Genomic DNA, 6,206 nt, shown 5'->3' with positions numbered 1-6,206 from the left:
ATATATAATTTAGCCTGGTTTTCTAAGGAAAAGGTTAATGAAATCCATCAGCCCTCTCTATTTCACTGGACCTCAGTGTTCAGCTGAGCACATTGCAGGGCTCAAGTTCTCAGAAATGTTACATTCCTGTGACTTTTTTGAAAACTGGGTTGGGGGGGGGGGGGAAGCAGATGAAGAGACCAAAATTAGGGCTCTCTTTAAAGGCAAAGTAGACAGAGCTTTGCCCTCCTCCATTTGATAAAATTGGTGGCTAGTGCATGTGTGCCAGCCTGTGCATATTATCAGCAAATCTGTGCATGGACAGTACAAACCAGGTGCAAAACATGCTATCTATCTTTCACATAGCAAAACTTGTTGGGGAGATGGTAGGGAAATAAGATAAAAGAAGGGGCTGGACATACTTAAGAAGGGTAGACAAGGACCCAGAAAACTTGTGCTAATAATGTAGGGAAAAGGGTTTAAAGGCAGGGTCCCAGATTAGGAAACCAGATCTCCAGTAGCTTACTGTTCACAAAACAAGTTTGAGTAGTGCTAAACAAAATGGTTATTGGTGAATTTACAATCTTAAAGTTTGTCCCAAACTGTTTTTGGCCATGCTGCAGCTGAATATCTAGCAGAACAGCTATCCATGAAATGCAAAACAACAATTTTAATTATCATAATCCTAATTCCATATTAGATCAGTTTTTATGGATCTTGTAATTTTTTTGAGTGTCTTCATAGATTTAAAAAAAAAAAAAAAGTGAAGAGGAAGGATAGGGAGTCAGTACAGAGAGCCATAATTTTGATGAATGTTATTCCACCAGTGGCTGCCATGGAAATGCTCAAGACAAGGAGCAGAGAACTCATGTATTCAGGACAAATGTGTAATTGTTGAAACGGGTTTTAATATTCTAACCCCCTGGCCAAGAACCTGGTAAATTCTTTGTAGGCCCTTAACTGATTCCTTGAATTCCTGTTATAACAAAGGTTGAGCCTTCTGTGCTGTACCTCTGAGGCACAGCAAGGCATGTCGATCCCACCAGGGATTTACCAGGCTGTAGACCTGGTAAAATTTAACTCAGAGTACATCTGCATAGTTCAACACAACACAGTAATACATAAGCTGCTTCAAATGCACCAAAGGTTGTACAGATTAATTTATCCCGCTAGAAATAACAGATCATCATATGCATCCAGATAGTTGACCTCTTGATTGTACCCTCACTAGCTTCCAACAGCATGCAGGTGAGGGACTTCTCAAGCACAGCTACACCCATATTTTTGTGTTGAATAGGCCTGGGATTTCTGATAAATTTGCCTAACCATTTGTGAATACATTTATATTGCTGGGCTCACTTCCTGTAGTAATGCAGTCTGCAGCTTAATCGCTTAGGCCATGGGAAAGTAGTTCCCTTTGAAACCTACAGATTCTTCTTTCATGGGTTAAGCTCTGCTTACATCTCCACTGCCTTCAAGTTTGCACAGACCACTGTCAGGTCCCTGGCTCTATCCTTTTTTTCCCCCTCAATGGAACAAGCCTCATGCAGTGAATTGTTCCTCATTAGAAAACCTGATTTTAGTACCTTCCTAATTCTAAATTACTTCTTTAGAACATATGCTGAGAACTGCATGCCATAGCCAAGATGTAGATGCTCAAGGGACTTAAAATGGCATAGTTTTTTTCTTATTTTTTCCAATAACTCTTAACATTGTATCTACATCTTTGACAGTTCCTGAGCACTGAGCTACTGTTTTTGTACAACTCTCTCCAGTTCCAAGACCCCTTTCCTGAATGGTATTAAATAAATTGGAGCCTATTATCATAGAGGTATGCTTTGTTTTTTCCTGTATGCACTGAATTTCACATGCTATTTCATTGCCCAGTTGGTCACAGTAGTATCGGTGCAACTTTTCACAATCAGCTTTTGTTTTTAGTATTCTGAATAGTAGTATCTGCAGCATTTCCAGTCTTTGTCATTCATCCTCCTGTTCTGACTCACTTGAGTCAGAACCTGACTCAACACAGGTTCTGAATAGCAGAGGCTGCTGTGGTATCTCTCACGCACACACTGTCTCTATTGCTTTTCATTGACCTTAGCTAACCAGAGAAGAGCAGGCTAAAGAGAACAGTAATAACAGCTTTAACAGGAAGGTAGTTTTGTTCCAAGGCTGTGTAGTGCTGTAGGAACAGCAATCTTATTTGGCTATATTCTCTTTAAAAGGCAAACTGGTAGCTAAGCGCTACTACCAGGAGAGAGCCTTTGTTACCTAAAGCTGGGCCTTTCAGATGCTCCAGCCCTGCCACCCAGAAGAGAGCCAGAGCATAGGTAATAGTTTCACAGAATGTTCTCATCTTTCAGGTAACTTTTCATATCGTGTTACTTACCGCACTTTCAAAAGTGAACTCCTGCCCCACAAAGTGTTTATATCTGAGCCAGCAGATACAAGAAATTGTGAAGGGGTGAATATAAAAAAAAAAAAAAAAAAAAAAAAAAAAAATCAGGTAAAACTTGAGTTTCTCACATGTCGGTGCACAATTTTCTTTCTTTTTTTTTTTTTTTTTTTAAATCTGGAGATTCATTGTAACACCATGAAAACTGGCAGTTCCATTCATGAGATTAACCTAAGTTCGGCTTTGCCATTGTATTAGGATCATTCAAATCCACATACTGCTGCTGCTGTCAGAAACACATCAAATGCACTTAGCTAACATACTAGATCAAAGTCAGTCCAAAACTTCTTTTAAGGAAGAATGATTTCACATTTGTGGTAGCTAAGATCTTTGGAATCAAAACTGCAGGCAATGGGAAGAGTAGCCCTTGGGCAAAAGCAGTGGTAGTTTCCTCTCAATGCATTCTCAAAAGCACCTGTGAATAGTTCAAAACTTAAGGCTAAAAAGCAACAATGTATCATGTTTCAATCTCCTCTACAACACAGTGGAAAAATAGCATAGCACCTTCAAAACAGAGATCTTTATTCCTTCATTTTACAGAAACGAAAGCTATTAAGCCCTGGGTAATTGTACTTACATGCCATTACTGCATCTAGTGTCCTGTGGGCCGGATGCTCTCCTTTAATCTGCAAGGCCACAAAGCAACCTGATCCTAGAAAGGCCTCGGTGTGTTCCGATTAGACTTTTCAACCTCTCTAACAGTGGATATTTGATGTGGCAATTTCCTGTATCATGTAACAAGTGAACCATTTGCAAAACACTCTTTCAGGATGCAGTTCCATGAGGTGACTGGAGTGGATTTAACAGCTCACCACGACCAAAAGGGGAACTGGCTTCCCTCACTCTCTTCACTGTCACCTCATGGCTGCATGCTCTCAACCTTGCACTAATCATAGTCGGTTAAGACACTTCTGTAAGCTGATTCAACTTACTAACTCTTCTGCAGAAAACTACCCTGGAAGAAGAAAGCAGTTGGTCCTTTTGCATAAGCACTGCAACAAATGCAAACCCATGCAACAAAACGGGGAAAGGGAAGAAGGGAAGAGAGACTTCTCCCATTTTGTAATGGGTGGACACTAGTCAGTTCAGTTCCTTGCAAAACTGTATCCTCAGATTCCCAACATATCTAGAAATACTAGGAACCCTGCCACTTGACCCTGCTACTTTAAGTAGTCACATTTATGTTCTTGCAGAAAATATTTATCAGAAAATGGAAATCCAGGTGATGCAACTTACACTCTCAGGCTACTTACCTTGTTTATGCCAGCCTCCTTCCTTATTAACATGTCAGTCCACCCCACTGTACATTCCTTGAGATTATAAAATACAGAACTGCCATTTTTTGCATGCAAGAGGACTACTCTTTTTGGAGCAAATGGCCAATAACAGTGATTAGAGTGCTAGGGGCTGCATTCAACTGAGGAAGCAGGTTTGTTTGCTCTATGGAAGAGGCCAGGCAGCAGATCAGCTAAATCAAGAATACCACTGCACTGTGAGGGATGCTGTTCTTGCCATTGTACAAATATGCCTCAAATGACTTTGCCTCCAGTGCTGCCTAGGAATGAGAACACAGTCCTAAGGACAGTCAACCCTCACTGAAACAGCAGAGGAATGAGAGATTTCGGCACATTCTTAAGTAAGAGGCTCTAAGCCATTCTTACGGATGGCAATTTTAGGGCATAAGCATTAATGAGGGAGCACACCAAGCTACAGTCCTGAACTGTCTCTCAATTGATAAAGTAGCTCTAATACACAGGCTGGTTTGATGGTATAGCACAGAGAACCTAAAAAGGCAAAGCTCCTGGCTTTGTTTGCTATTAATTAGGCTATCACATGTCTCTGGTTTGTGAAGAAAATGGTCTGTCTAGATGCAAGATAAATATTCTAATCACAGATTGGCTATAGAACAGAGCCCTCAGAGGCCTCCATTTTAAATTTGGTCCTTCCTTGAACCCTAAAGCAAAAGCCCTAGGTGAAACCCTTACAAGCTTTGCAGGGGGCAGTTGTACTATACAACCTATGTTTCTAAAACCAAATATAGGGGAAACTGATTCTGTTAACAGGTTAAGAAAAGCAGCTAAAAAAGCACCAACAAAAAACAGTTAATGAAGCAAACAAGCCCTGTTTGGATTCCACCAAAGAATCATTCTGAAGTAACTCACACCATCACAACTTGCATTCACAGTTTAAAACCAGTATTTTTCATATCATGAACACAATGATGGTTGTACTTGCATTGAAATACCCAACAAAATGAATGCAAAAAAATATTCCACAATAGATGATCTTGGTACACATGAAGATATCCAACCAGGAAACTAGTGACAGTGCCAAGTGCTCCTGTAAATTCTAATGCACCACAATCCTGACCTTGTACACTGACAAGGCTCCATATGGAGATGATTCGTATTTCAATCAAAACCTTCAGTTGCAAAGATTTTAAAGCTTCAGGCACTGGCTGAACCAATGTAACTTCTGACTTACAGTCCTGAGTGGGAAAAATGGCCCTATTACTCAGTTTGTTGTAATAATTTAAGACCTCTTTGTGCTCCTCAGAGCACTAACAAAGGTGATGACAACACATTTCAGGTTGTAAGTCATTTGACAATATACACTTTATTCTGATACAAAAATATTTTAACAAATTTCAATCCATTATGGATTATACTGAAGTTTTAAATATCCATGCTATTTTTAAACTTGTTTAACCACAAGTATTAAGATTTCACCATACTAGCACCATTGTTCTTGAAGTCTTTGCCAGTTATTTTAATACATTATTCTGTTTCCAATCTTGCGATATTATCTTCTACATGAAGGCCATTTTTCTTCTATGGAGATACTTGGATTACTTTAGGTCAGGAAAAAGCTAATCTTAGATAGAGATGTCAACCTGTAGCACCCACAGTAGAAAAAGAATCATCCATCAGATATCTGAAGTTTAGTGATACTCAAGATCTTTCATGCTCCACACAAGTTAAGACACAAATATTTGGCAGAGATCAGACTGATATGAGAGTGAATATTCCAGCGCAGTGTTGATGATAGTATATGAATACATGTTAATCTCCCAAATACAAGAACCAAAGACAGCAAGTCAATACATCACACAAGACTCAAAAGGCTAGGAGGATCCCCCTTCCCACTTTGCAATAATTAAAGGCTATCCAAGTTAAGACAATGTGTTTAATTCCAATGTTTTCTAATGACAAAATATTTATCACATCTGCATCATCCTGGGCCCCATTTGGAGAAAGATGAACTTAATACTGGAAATACCACTTGCTTTCAAGTTAACAAACACCTTTAGCCATTGAACAAATTTCTGTAGAACTGCAGCTTAGGGACCAGTGCTTTGTTTACCAATAGCAACTACTACAGAAAACCCTCAGTTGCATTTTATATGCCATGGTTTATACTCTCAATAGCCCTATGTATTTAAAAAGCAACTAGTTAGAACCTGTTAGAGAACAGACTCTGTGTAGAAGAATAACAGCCATAGAGCATGCATTAAATGAGTTCCATATCCAAATCTGAATCTGATTTGGAGAAATGAAAGTGCTGTCCATGAAAAATGTCTGCATTGCAGAGGAAAAGCGAAGGTGCGAAAACAAGCTAGTTGCAAAAACAAGCTAGTTGCCTAAACAGCAACCTATCTAGTATAATGTATGTAAGACAAAACTGTGACCTCCCTGCAGCATTTTTAATTTTGGCTCAACCTTGGCTAAGAAAAAAAAGTTTGTCACTTAAAAAAAAAAAATATATATATATA

Source organism: Dromaius novaehollandiae, chromosome 7 (genome assembly GCF_036370855.1).
Source record: "Dromaius novaehollandiae isolate bDroNov1 chromosome 7, bDroNov1.hap1, whole genome shotgun sequence".
Lineage (NCBI taxonomy): Eukaryota > Metazoa > Chordata > Aves > Casuariiformes > Dromaiidae > Dromaius > Dromaius novaehollandiae.
The sequence above is the reverse complement of the archived record's forward strand: the minus strand, read 5'-3'. Positions refer to the sequence as shown.